The sequence below is a fragment of the Drosophila santomea genome, chromosome 2L (genome assembly GCF_016746245.2).
Source record: "Drosophila santomea strain STO CAGO 1482 chromosome 2L, Prin_Dsan_1.1, whole genome shotgun sequence".
Lineage (NCBI taxonomy): Eukaryota > Metazoa > Arthropoda > Insecta > Diptera > Drosophilidae > Drosophila > Drosophila santomea.
This window is the reverse complement of record NC_053016.2, coordinates 6,413,983-6,427,752: the sequence shown is the minus strand read 5'-3', so window position 1 is coordinate 6,427,752 and position 13,770 is coordinate 6,413,983. Positions and strand designations below refer to the sequence as shown.

General features: G+C 41.4%; 1 protein-coding gene across 3 annotated transcripts in view; it reads right to left on the bottom strand.

Annotated features, from left to right (window-relative positions):
- LOC120451368 (inactive dipeptidyl peptidase 10) overlaps positions 1 to 13,369 on the bottom strand; it is a 33,495-nt gene extending 20,126 nt beyond the window's left edge. For all 3 annotated transcript variants that reach the window (XR_006356511.1, XM_044006382.1, XM_039635008.2), the window contains exon 1: positions 12,905 to 13,369. The gene's annotated coding sequence lies outside the window, so the exon portion shown is untranslated. The remainder of the gene's footprint in view (positions 1 to 12,904) is intronic.
- Positions 13,370 to 13,770: the final 401 nt, after the last annotated feature.

The window sequence follows — 13,770 nt, the reverse complement described above, 5'->3', positions numbered from 1 at the left end:
TTTGATACTTGGGAAAGTTTTTTTTAGCTTTCTCTGCAACTTGGTTTCATGTGTTTTGTTATCAACATGTTGACATTCACTCGAGTGGGCGACTCCATTGCCCAACCCACTTTTATTGTTCTATCTCGGTCGGCGGACGACTTCCGGCATGATGCAACCGTGCGTAAGTCGCTTCCGGTTGAAGGACGAGTGCCGCTTCATAAAGTGCCGCGCACACACAGTCACAGGACTGCCTGCTGGCACTCGAATGTGCATCATTCTACTGGCGTTTTGCAGAAATTTTAAATTTATTGCTTCAATGAAGCGTCAAAACATCGTGCAGCCAACTATTCTACATTCGTGCAATATGAATTGTTGATTATTTTAAAAGAAACCCCCCGCCAAAAGTATACGTGTGCATGGTTGAAGGGAAAAATCAATTGCAGCTGCTGCAAACGTGTTGCAGCTGGCCAATTTGAGAGGACACTTTTGTGGCTTTTGCCGTCGCTCTCCCACGTGCCACTTATCGGTTGGCCCACGGCCCATGTTGCACGTTTAGTGCGGCCGTAAACGTTTTTAGCAACTGTCTGACTAGGTCGGCCATTTGGTCTCATTAGTGGTCGGTTCAGTGCCTCTTGGCAGCCAGGATAGGTGGATTGAAGGGTAAAAGCCATGTGCCTCTTTAAAGCTGCAACTGCTGTTTAAAATAATGCACAAATGGAATACACAACTATCTGCTCTTATTCAATATAAATGTATATACTTTGTACAGCAGCGTGGGAGGGAAAGAAACTAATGCAATCAGACATGTGTAATCGCGTAAACAAATGATCGAATACTTTATTTAGTTGCAGCCCGCTTTATTTAATTTATGCTGTTGCCCCGCCCCGATTGCCGCCCACCATTTCAGCAGCACATGCACAACAAAATATTGCGTAGCATGAAATTAGGCTGGCATCATTAAACGGAACGGCAAACGGGGGCCACCCAGTGGGACACAAGTGGCAAGGCCAACTGCTCCACCGCCACCCCTTTTTGTTGACTATTGCGACGGCGACGAGGCTTGCACATTAGTTTTAATGCATGTTTCATGCGCCATTAGGCTTAATTAGTGGCATTCGCTTCCCCTCAGCGAGCTCAACTTAAATGGGTTTCAATGTTGCTGCAGAGGTCAAGGGTTGGGGGTTGGCGGTGTTGAGTTGGGGGGTTTTGCAGGTGGGATCTCGACCAGACTGCAATCTGCAGCCTGTAGACCTCCATTATGACCCTTAACTCCGCTCCTGTGTCGCCATTAAACCCAGCGGTCGCCGCCATTCATCAGCCGTTCATTTGGCTTTAAGCCCCGCACACGTACGCTGCAGAAAAATGAAGATTTAATTAAGAAAAATAATAAATGCTTTCGGCCATGGACGGCGGAATGAAGGCCTGAAGCGGCTTTAAGCTGGAACAAACAAATTGTCTCTTATGGCCCGGCATGAGCCTTTCGGCCTTGGCTGAAACGAGATTTCCATCTCGACAACCAACTCAGCTCCCTTTTGAATATTGCCAGCAACAATGTAGTGACTACCAAATTTAGATGCCTGCCTCTGGCCAACAGCATTTGAACATTTGATTTGTCTCGAGACTGAAGTGCTCTTTAGGCAGTGATGCGGATATTTTTGGATGCCACAAAACTAAAAAAATACATATTATTGGTTCGAGAAGACACCTCGTGAAAAAATCCGCTTTACAAGGAACTTTTAGGCCATTGAATTGTAGGTTAATTTCCAGCTGATTTGGCCAGCATCGCTGTTGATTTCAGATACTTCCGCCGAATGGCGCCAACACTTTATGGCCAGCACAGAAAGCGGTGGCTTATAGGCCATAAACAGGCTAGTCGCCTGGCCATTGGAGCGAACAAAATGCTCGACATGTTTGCCCAGACAGCAACAGAAACTCTGGGCGAGAATGGGAATAAATTTGGGCAAAGACAGCTGAAAGTGGCTGGCTCCCAGAAACGAGACTAGTTAACTTGGATGGAAACTGAGGATGGGGCTGAGCATTGGTGAATTGTAGAGCGGGGCATGAAAGCCAAATTAGGAGGGAAGTCGACCAAAGTAAATAAACAAATAAAGCCGACGACAAATGACAAGGAATAAGAGACAAGTTCATGTCCATGTCACTGTCTCCTCGTTTCAATTCGTTTCATTTTGGCTGGTTCCGTGTTTGCTTTATTTCGATTTTTCTTCTTTGGGGCAATTTCACTGTAAATTTATGGCCCACATTTCCTAAGCACATTTTTCACCTTGTAAAAGTCAAGACCGCGAAAAAAAAACAAAATTACATAAAAGCTCGTGAGAAGAAGCCAAATTTCCAGCGAGCGCGTTCAAAAAATTATCAAAACAAGCACGACCGCCTCGAAATTGTAAAAATCGGCATGAAAATATTCAACAATAATAAACAGGCTCAAAAATGTTTAAACATCTCTGAGAGAACTGGAGACAATGGAGGGAATTTCCGTATATATAAACGAATAAATAGGATGAGACAACATCGAAGCCAATGTCTATCGAGATTCATAAACAAAGTGCTATTGTTCGATTTCAGATAAGGTAGGAATTGAATAACAAATATATGTGGTGTGTTATTACTAAAGTGCTGATGACCTATTGGGAGTAAGCGGTTGAAAGGTCAGTTCAATGTTCCCCGAATTAACTTCCCGCATTTATTCTAATTTATTCGAAATTTGTTTTCTTCAATTGAGAGATTTACTACAGATAAACGGGCTCGGGTAAATATATTTGTTTTCATAGTAATCAATAGGTCAATTGTATAGGTTTTAAATAAATAAAGGTGGGAATTGTTTAAATTTTATTTAAACAAGACTGAAAGTCTACTTGAGCACTGCAATTAAATGGATACAGCATCTGGAATTCTCCTTTTGTTTTTTATAATATAAGACCTTTAAACATCTTTTAAAGATATCGATTTTTGGAGACCCTGTTTAAATATCCATATCCACCTTGGCAGTATATTCCAGAACATTACCCCTACCACGGCCCACGTAAGAAAAATAACTATAAATAACATGGAAATGTTTTGATTATTGCGGCAAAAAGCTTTTAATGTACAACCTGTCGTATACACAATATTTTACGCTAAGCCAACAAACAAAGCCGAAGAATTGTGAGACTGCAAGCAAATGCAAAGATTTCCCCATCGCTCGACTGTCTGCTGGTGTCAGGCGAAAGCTGAAAATGATTTTAGCACATTTTCTGAGGTCAGTCAAAACACGACCTCTTCTCTGACAGATTGACAGATATCAGAGGTATTCAAGTGCCTTAGAGATCTGAAGAAATTTCTATAAAGGCGAACCGCTTGGGTATTCAATTCCTTCATACATTTTTCAATTTTCCTGGTAAAAACCCGACAATAACCAAGTCTTTCAATTAAATAGCTCTATTTATTTATGCGGGCACCCTCTGTGTGAGGCACATTAATTAAAATGGAAAACCAGAAGCAAATTATTTATGGCATAATTGAAAATCGTTTTCACAAAAGTAAGAAAGACTGGAAAATAAACAAGTGCAAACTAACCACTGTGCTTAATACACTACATTTCATATAAACTAACTAAGGATATTTACATCTAAATATTTTATATCTGCAAACAGCCCTAAAAATTATATGCAGATGTAATTACATTTCCTGCTAATTTTCATCATTTTAATAGAGCAAACGATGAGAAAACATCAATAAACCGATCCAGCTGATGTTAATAACTTAATCAAGCATTCTCATGTGTATAAACACGAATATAATTTTAATTTCAATTGAAAATACGCCATTAGTTCGCTGTTCAAGAATTCAATTTCAATCGAACGAAGATGCTCCGCTGATTGATGTTTATGGAGCGTAATTTGTTCTGGCCGCTCGAAAGAATCTTACATGTGCAGATACGTACATAACATATACGTGTATATCGAAAGTCCGTACGAGGTGAGTCAGATTGATGGCCGGCAGTTGAGTAATGGTCGCAGATAAATGTCCAAATTCAAAGTGTTTAAAGAATAATGCCAAAGCGATAAGACAACAAAGGATTTGTATATGCGATTATACAATAAAGCAATCGCATAAAAACGTAAAATAAAAATTCTACTTTAATCATAAAACCAAATGTGTGGTCTTAAAGTTGTTTATTTTGATCATCACCATTGGCTTCTTAGAAGGCAGCAATATTAAAAAGCAAATTTAATTGGCCATAAATATGCTCTCCGTATCTATTTACCACTGTAAGTGGAAGTCCTTAGACTGCAATTGAGCCTGCTATAAACAGGCATTTATCGAACTGCCCGCATTTTGAAGGGTTCCACGGAATGCGACTAAATAAGCTGGCCACCAAAGCTCATTACAATCGGCAATTCAATGGAATTGGAAAGACGCAGAGGTAAAATCGACAAACGAAAACTATTTGGAAAGGCTCTTTAGCAAATGGAATGCGGCAGGGAAAGTTTTGCAAACGTCCTTGCCACATGCGATGCAATGCCGTGCTGCAGGATCTGGTTTAATTCGGCACCGCAACCGAGCCGCATTGCAACAACCCACGGCATTCAGTCCGCCCACCGGCAGCCATAATTTTCAATTGCAATACCAATTGATGGATCATCGGTTTTTTTTTTTTTCCACTTTCTGCAGCTCATGTCTTATAAATTATTCATAGTTTTCGTTTCGAGTTGGTTTCAAATGACCGGAAAATTGCATTATAGACATATCGATGGCACAGCAAAGGTAGGAATGACAGGCGGTCAGTCAGGTCAGATGCTTTCCACTCGAACATGTCATTGGTGCATTAAGGTCACCCCAGCCATGTCAGTTGTGTCCTGTTCGTCCTGGCTCTCTCGCTGTCCTGCTGCTTGCTGTCCTGTATGCCATTGACCAGCGGCAACAAAACATAAAATATACATGCCATGGCCGCTCAGTACGGAAAAGTGTCAGGAAAACTGTTAAAAAGCGCTTCAGCAACTTTCACAATCAACAAACATGACAAAAACTGTATGTTCCCATGCTCCCATATCCCCATCCCCACTGCCCCACAGCCCCTCAGCCCCACATCCCCATTGTCCGCAGCGCCCTCAGTGGAACCGAAAACAAAAACAAGTGTCAAACACAAACGCAAATACAACAAAAATGAAATGGCAAAAACTTGCTGCATAAGTTTGAAGGAGGGCAATGGGTGGGGCGACTAGTGGGTGTCCAGTTAGTAAGCACAAAATGCTGCTGGCTAAAAGAATAAACAATAGCCGAAATGTCCTGCACACAATAGCAGCAGCTTATGTGCTCTTCTGGGACAACTATTTCGTGTGTTTCTTTCAATAAAAGACTCTATATAATGCCTATATATGCCCTATTCAGCTTGAATTGTGGGAATGTTGTGTTTAAATAATTACTATATATAGTCAGGCAAAGGATTTTTAATACTAGGACTTGAAATATTATTATTAACATATGTCCGAATTACGCAAAATAAATAAAACACGGAATCAGTTCTTGCACAATGTACAAGTGTACTAAATTTTAATGAATATATTATAGTTTATTTATTATAAACCCTAATTCTAATCGAATGGCAGACATTTTTAGGCACCCAGGCAAACATGCAAGTCATTCCTATGCCACCGCTTTACTAACACCCCATTCCCTTACCAAGAAAGGGAAAAAAGGTGCTTTACAAGCCAACTATAACTATGATGCCCATTTACAGAGTATGACGAGAGATGAAATAGCTGCTGAAATGGAATTTTCACCGCATGGACATGAGTCAGCGGCAGGATGCATAGCATACGTTGAGGCGCAAATGACAATGGAAAGTGCTTTGTGCTCGTGTGTACATGTGTGCATATGTGTGTGTGGGGCCCTGCTGCGTGTGTGTGTGTGTGGTGCGAGACTTGCGTGAGTTAAACGCAAATAATGAAAGTGGATGGGCTGCAGCAAAGAGAGCGAAACGTGAGATGGAAGCAGTCAACAAGCGAGCGCAAAGTGAAAGTGGAAAGTGCACTCAACACGAGGTGCAGCAGTGTGTGTGTGAGCCCTGCCTCCCTGCGTGTGTGTGTGTGTGCGTGTGTGTGAGCAGTACTTATGTTGCATGCTCTGGGGGAGCTCGCGCTTAAGATAAATAGCTGTGGGTGCCAGAAAAACAAATCTGAACACCGATTTCACTCCCTCCAGCTCCTTGAATTCTGCCCTTTTTTTTCTCGCAGGCGCAGCTCCCAAAACTCAAAATGGTGGCGAACTTTGCCGTAGAAGACGAGGTGAACTTTCGAAATTCTCCAAGCTTCTGGTCATAATTATGTTAATTAAGGCAAGGGAACGAAAAGTTTTCCATATGCCAGGTAGCCGAGTAAATGAAGCACACCATTTAAATTTGAATTTAAGTAGCCCTTCCTTCCCATTTGCCTGTAGGATTTCACTTTCTCCTCGCCATTTCTTTTCACACGTGGATGGGGGCTCCTCACGTAGCTGGGCCACGTTTTTATTTGCATATCATTTAGTGTTCGTAACGACTGAGGAATGTTCCCTAAAAAAGAACAAAACGACCTAAGACAAACTACCTAACTTCGGTGTATAAGGGTGCACAGAGAAAAAACATAGTTACCCAATCAATTAAAAATATTTAATGTTTTAACTTTATTACAGAGCATAACAAGAAATCGAACAAAAATTATGTAGTTATTTATAAATATATATATATTATATTAAATATATTTCATATTTAAATATATTTCAAGCCCTAATACCAAACCATTTTTCAGCTCAAAGGCTCCATTTGTTTTCAGTAGGTTGGGAAACTCAGTCAGCAATTTGCTTTAATATTAAATGGCTAACGAACCGTAAGAAATATGAACGTGTTATATAGTTTGATGCGAACGCATTTCGGCCAGAACGTAATGTTGGGGATCATTGGGGAGACGAAGACCCCAACGAAGAGCGGGTGGACTGGAAACGGAGGTGGCAGTGGGTGGCAGTGGGAGGCAGGGGGGCGGGAAAGTGACTGCAAGGTTGAATGGACATGGCATTGAGAGGCTAAGTGTATGAGTGGGTAGGTAATGCCAAACGGGTGGTTACCAGTTTTGTCCAAGCATCAACTTTTCTCCAACTTTCATAAAGTTATTCACTCTGCAGAGGAGTAAGTTTTCAGAATCATTTGCCTAGGAAAATGTGTTTGTCAGTGAAATCTTATGATTTCGCCAGATTAATTGTTCAATCTCGAAAGTTATCAGTAGATTAAAAGAAAATGTTCCCTCCGCTTGTCAAAGATATTTTATTTATCATTGACTTGTTCTGCAAAAGTTTAAATGCAGTTAGGGAAAATAAGTTATTTTGATTACAATTCTTACAAGATACTATACTTTACTATACTTTGTTATATTCTAGAATATAAATGAAGTTTCAATTAAACGATATTCCAATCAGAGAACACCCAAGAAAAAGGAAATAATGAATAATACCAAATACTAAAAAATACTAAGTACTAAATACTAAATAATACTAAGTACTAAATACTAAATAATACTAAGTACTAAATACTAAATAATACTAAATACTAAATAATACTAAATACTAAATAATACTAAGTACTAAATACTAAATAATACTAAGTAATACCAAAATATAAGTGCCCTTCTCTGCGCTTCTCAAAAGTCCTTCGTAAGCAAACAACTTTTTCGATGTTTTTTTTTAAATACCAATTGTGAGTGAGTGGTGCAATGATTTTGTGTGGCAGCAGAGGATACCAATAATGTGATTTCGACCTATTGGAGGAAGTGCCTGAGCTAGCTATTTTCCAGGAGCTACAACCAGCTGTCAGCTCTGACTTGGAAAGAGCTTGAGGAAAGGGGTGAGTACCTCGGGGGAAATGGAGAGTGACGATTAACTTTCTGACTTTTGCCTTCGGCTTCTTTGGCTCTTGTTTTGTTTTATCATTTAAAAAAAAAAAAATTTTGCATTTAAAAGTTTAAATATGGGAAGCAAATATTATTTGAAAAATTTTAACAAAGCAAATAATTTAATACATAAAAAAGAAAAATGCCACACTTGCAGTTCTCTGTTTCCAATTAAAATTTGTACTATTTATTTACGATTTCCCTAACTGAAGAACCAAATCTTTCATCAATGAGGTCGCGTGCCACCTAAATCTGTTTAATTTCTTCCGCTGTTTTCGAAACTTTTGAGGCCAACCTTGTAAACAAGGCTCCTGGTAAAAGTGAAAATTGTTGCTTCCTTTGTGTGGCTGTGTGTGTGTGTGTGTTGTATATATATTTCTGTAAGTACTTCTGCAACTGTCTGTTAGAATACACATACGCGTGTGTGAGTGTGCAAGGTGAAGCGCTGTGGCGGCAGAGACATTCAAATTTAGATACAAATGTTGCACGTGCCCTCGGAGGTGTTTCAGTACAATCCTGCGATTTGAGCCACATTCACACGTGTGTGTGTGTGCCTCCTTTTCTGGGTGTGCATGTGTGTGTGTGGGTGCGCTCATTTCGGTGATTGCGCTGCTAAGGTTTAATAAAGCAACACCAAGACGACGTCGAGGAGGGCGATTACGTGGAATTGCGTGAGGGAATGGCAGGAGAGGCAGAAATGGCAGCCATTCCCCAGAATCGTGGCCCTCGTACAATAAAGCAACTTACGGGCATAATTGGCAGCCGCAGCCAGATATAAAAAGTGGAAAGTACAGAAAGCGTGGCATAAGCAAGAGGCGCACACAAAAACTTCAAATTGAAATGAAATGAAGCGTGAGGCAGCATTTTACGCATAGAATCCCACCTCAATTTGCTCTTTTATATGGCGCGAGGTTTTCCAAGAAAATGTATATACCTGTTTTCCGTGCGCTTGTTTAGCTTAATTAAAATGACCCGTACAAACACTAAAGTGTTTCAGACCGGGCCACAAAAGTGCCATATATATGTATGTACGCGCATATACATGGAAATTATATTTTTACTTTATCATCTTTTTGCACTCGCAGTCCTATTTTCTTTTTTTTTTTTGCGCCACTTATTTTGCCTGGAGCTGACCACGTGATGGGTCATTCGGAAAAGTCAGTTGTCAGTTTAAAAAGCGACGAAGCTGAGAGGTGTTGAACATTAGGCGAAAACAGCTATAAAATAATTTATTATTAAATAATAAAACGAAATGGAATTGCTCAATAAACAAGCTTCATTTTCTGTAGGCTATTAAGTAGCCAACACCATTATGTGCGCCATATATTAGTCAATAATCTGGGAAATACACAATTTCTTACTTGAATAATTTCCATTCTCCCACTGAATGCACAAATTTTGTGCACTTGAGTATGGCTTTATGATTATCTAATACACGTCATTATTAAAGGCACATAAGTAATGAGCATCACATTAGAAGGACGTAAAGCAATTAGTTAGCTATGGCAATACTCTAAACTAATGTGGTTACAACATGCAAACCAGTTGATTGTACCACTTTTAGTTATATTCCTACTGCACAAATGAGAGATGTAAAACTGGGTTTTTTGGGGAAATTAAATATTAAGCTCACCCAAAAAGTATTTCTTGCTTTCTAATGTTTTACATGCATACTTTTAAGGTATTAGAGCTTGTGTAAATGGAATAAATGAAACATAGAACTGAGCTTGTGTAAGTGGAATATATGAAACATAGAACTGAGCTTGTGTAAATGGAATATATGGATCATAGAACTCGCCCCAAAGTGCGTGAAACTTGTATAATATTTCTATGAGACTCTGGGGCATCTCTATTCTGCCACCTGCTGGCTTTCCAGGAACTCGTTGACAGGCGGCTGGTGCCTTTGGTGTTGCCGCTGCTGTTTACCCGGTTTTTATATAGCAAAACAGCAAAAAGCAATTTGGTCTGCCAGCGAATGTGCTCTGGTCCGCCTCCTCATCTTTGACAACCTTTTGTGCTGTCTGCTGACTGATGTCCCGATGTCCCGATGTCCTGCCGCTCCTTCGCCAGCATCCCTTCGCTGCAAACAAGCCGTTTGCTGTTGTTGTCGTGGTTTCCGCACGGCGGTGTTGACAGCCCGCTGGCTTGGCACTTCAATCTCCGACCGACGGACTGCACATACATTCATTCGCAGACACCCTCACCTGCCTAATGGTCTGTGCTGGATGGTATGACCGGACATGGGCGACCATAACTGTGATGGACGCGAAGACACGACTCTTTTATTCGCTTTTTTTAGGGCATAATCAAGGCTATTAAAATTCAGTGTCAGGGATGACAGTGCGTATACGCAATGCGGCGAGATTGGCCCAAATTGGGTATACACAAGGCGGCCTGAAGATGCCACCAAGCGAAATTTCACATTAAAGTGTCCTTCTTTATGGCAGCAGGATTTTAAGGAATTTGGCAAGACGGAATTTAGAATTCAGCCCCCCATGCCAGCAAGTTAATCCTTTCGTTTGCTTTGGAATTCCTTAAGACACAGCTGCCTGCGAAGCCGCAGGAACCGCATTCATCATCCATCATCCGCCAGCTGAAGCATCCGCTCCATCAACTACAGCAGCGCTCTGCTAATGATTGTGTGCCAAAAGACTTCACCTCATCCTTAATCAGGCCACAAAAAAAAGAAAAGGAAAACGAAAAAGAAAAACGTTTTGCTAGCGGCGCGCGGTTCACAGCCATTCGGAAAACATAATATTTTTAGAGAGTGTGTGCGTGCTTTGGCCTTGGCGGAAAACTTGCGCCGAGCGTAGCATAGTTTTCCGCGCTTTTCCGAGACGCCTTACCCGAAGTCGGCGCTTTAATTAAAGCGGCGAACAAACACGAGGCGGGAATGTCGGCTTATGGCCATCAATCAAAATGACAAAATAAAATGTTTGTTCGCCCGTCGAGGGGGCGGTGCTCCGCAGATAATAATGTGCATTGACAAAGCCTCGTCAAGTATGCAAAGGCACCCGCATTCAGATGCGGATTCGACTGTTTTGCAGCTGTCGAAAATGAAGAGGCCATAAAATGTTGTAGTAGCAAGGCGAATGAAATTTATTGCCCTGTTGTGATAAACGTGACGCGCTGTGCCAAGGGCCACGCCCTCCGAAAGGGGGCGGTCGGGAGCAGGACATTTTACAAGTGCCTGTTACGTTTGATTTGTGTGACGCTGCTGTGCGTGTGCTTGTGTGAGTGAGTGTGTGTGTGTGTTTGTGGCCGCCAAGGAAAAGCTGGCATTTTCCGAGGCCTCCGAATAGCTGACAACAGGTTAATGCGAGCCAAAAGGTTGCGGGGAGGAGCCTCTTGAATAATGAGGCCAGATTGATGATCTTTAATGGCTGAACTTGGACACAAGTTGGACAAATTAAGTTGCTCGTGATTGTTCAGAAAGCAGTATCTTTCATGATTTTTTAAAGTAGAAAAGAAGCCTCTTATTTATGGCTGAATAATATAGAGTATATTTAACAAATTCATTGAATTCAAATTCAATTAACTAACTTAATGTTGCAATAAATATAATCGCAGCAATAAATTAGCTATGTTGCTCTCGACTTCCACCCAAAATAGCTGACGGAACACGCTGTTTATTTTAAAACAAATGCCGAATTAAATTGTATTAAATTTCCCAAAAACCGGAGGGAAACGGAAATGACTGCATTTGTTATTTAAATCTACCTAGAGGCCAAAGTCAAAGCCAAAGCCAAATCCAAAGTTCAAATGCAAGTAAAAGCCCTAACCGGATAACTGATAACCTAGAAAAGCTGCCATGACTGCGGAAAAAGTTTGCGCTCAAGGTTCAATCAACTTAGCCCGGAATATTTGCCCAAATTCGTGTCCAACGTGGCGTATGCTCGACACCAGGTTTCACTTAGTGCTTCAGTGCCCGTTTTGACATTTTCTCAGCGGCTTTATTTCCCACATTTTTGGGACCGCATTTTTGCGCTGGAACTTCTTACCTTTGCTTCACGTTGCCCGAAATAAGCCTAAAAGATTGCAGATTTACGGTGGAAAAAGGCGAATTCCACGAGAGTTCCGCCAACTGCATTTGCATTCCCCTTTTTGTGTACTTTTTTGTTGGATTTTTTTTCGTTCTTTTATCAGTTGAGCTGCCAAAATCAAAGAGCCAGTTGGCCAGTTTACAGGCTTAGATAGAAACTCTTGGAAATTAATGCGCGATTTCTTTTGCTCAAGGGATTTCTGTTTTTGGCAGACAACTTGACTGGGCGATAAGGTTTAGTTTCTCTGTGTGCTGCTCAAATTTAACCTCACGTTTTTGGGCCACAAAACGCATAAAAATGTAGCAAAGCCTCACGGACATACGGGGCGTATACGTCACGTGAATGCTGCCCACTTTTTTGCTACTCCACGCAGCCATAATCGTAAAATAAAAAGTTCGTTTATCGGCAGAAGGTGACCACGTCGATGGCTTAAGATACCCTCACCCGATTGGGCATATTGGTTAGAGTATATCGCAATAATATAATATAATCAAATATATAGGGACGATTCCCTGTTTGTAAAGTAAGTTTTATGTTACGACTATTCCCTGTTTTAAAACTAAAAGTTTTCTGTCGCGTAAACTCAACCACCCTCCAAAAAGTATCCTGCAGCCAAAGAGCATTGAGTATTAGCCATTGATGAATGATGGTCGAAGTTCAAAGAGCGCGAAATTCGATGGGAAATGAAAATAAATATAAAATTAGCAGTAAAAGTTGGGGGAGGTGCCCGCGCAAGTCGGCATGCAAACGCGTTAAATGGGAAATTCAATTTGCTGGAGCTGAAAGAGGCAAAGGGCAAAAATGGCAAGCCGCAGAAATTCGGTCGGTGGAAAATGTGTGTCTGTGGGTGCGTGTGAGTGCGTTTAAAGTGTTCCGCTTTAAAGGCGGGAATTCCGCTGCCTGCGGCAGCAGGCAGAAGGAGGCAGCTGAAAGGACGAGCCTTTCTCGGTGCTCAGGACTCACCACAATGCGCCTGACACGTGTCATTTTGCGGTAATCGCCCAGCTTGAAGCCTCGCAGGCGGACAATTTCCCGGGATTCGGATACGGATTTGGATTTGGATGAAGTGCGAAGCAGGAGAAGCGTAACCGGCGGCAGGAGCAAAAGTTTTTCCTTCCTGATTGCCGTCTGTCAGCTGCACAATTAGCGACGGCAAATGCAAAACTCCGACACCGCAGGACACTTTCAGTTTATTTCTTAGAGTACCACAACACTTAGCCAAGTCCTTGCGGAATCACTTTTCACTATACACTCTTGAAGTTTTTAACCGGGAAAAAGCTCATTGACAACCTCAAGTATTCGTAGTTCGAAGATAAGTTTTTTATATCTGATTTTTGGAGGTTTTCGCCGTCTTTCTTTCTTGTTCGTATTTTTTTCACAGCGTTTGGCCTGCTTTTCTGTGCTATCGACCGCTGCGCCAAACGTCTCAGATGAAACTGAACGCTGCCCGAGATTCGCAGCCAGATGAAGTACCCCTGGAAAAAGCGTGTGGCCAGGCCAGGAGCAACAACAAAACTGCGGCAAAGAGCGCAACTGCCGCTCTCCGGCTCTCTGGCCTGACTTTTGCTCTCAGCGCCGCTCTCGCAAGGCTCACACTGCGTATACGTAACGTCACGCCGAAAAGCAGCTGTGGGCACAGTGGGTTGAAACTGGAAACTATACCGAGTTTATGAAAAAAATATATAATAATTTGTAAAAATTATGTATATATTATTGCTTTTTTTTGTTTTGTTTTTCTTTGTACTAATGTCGTATATCTACAGCTCTTGCTAGCATTTACATGTTATACTATGTCATTCTTAGGAATACTTACAAAACTTGAACTATTT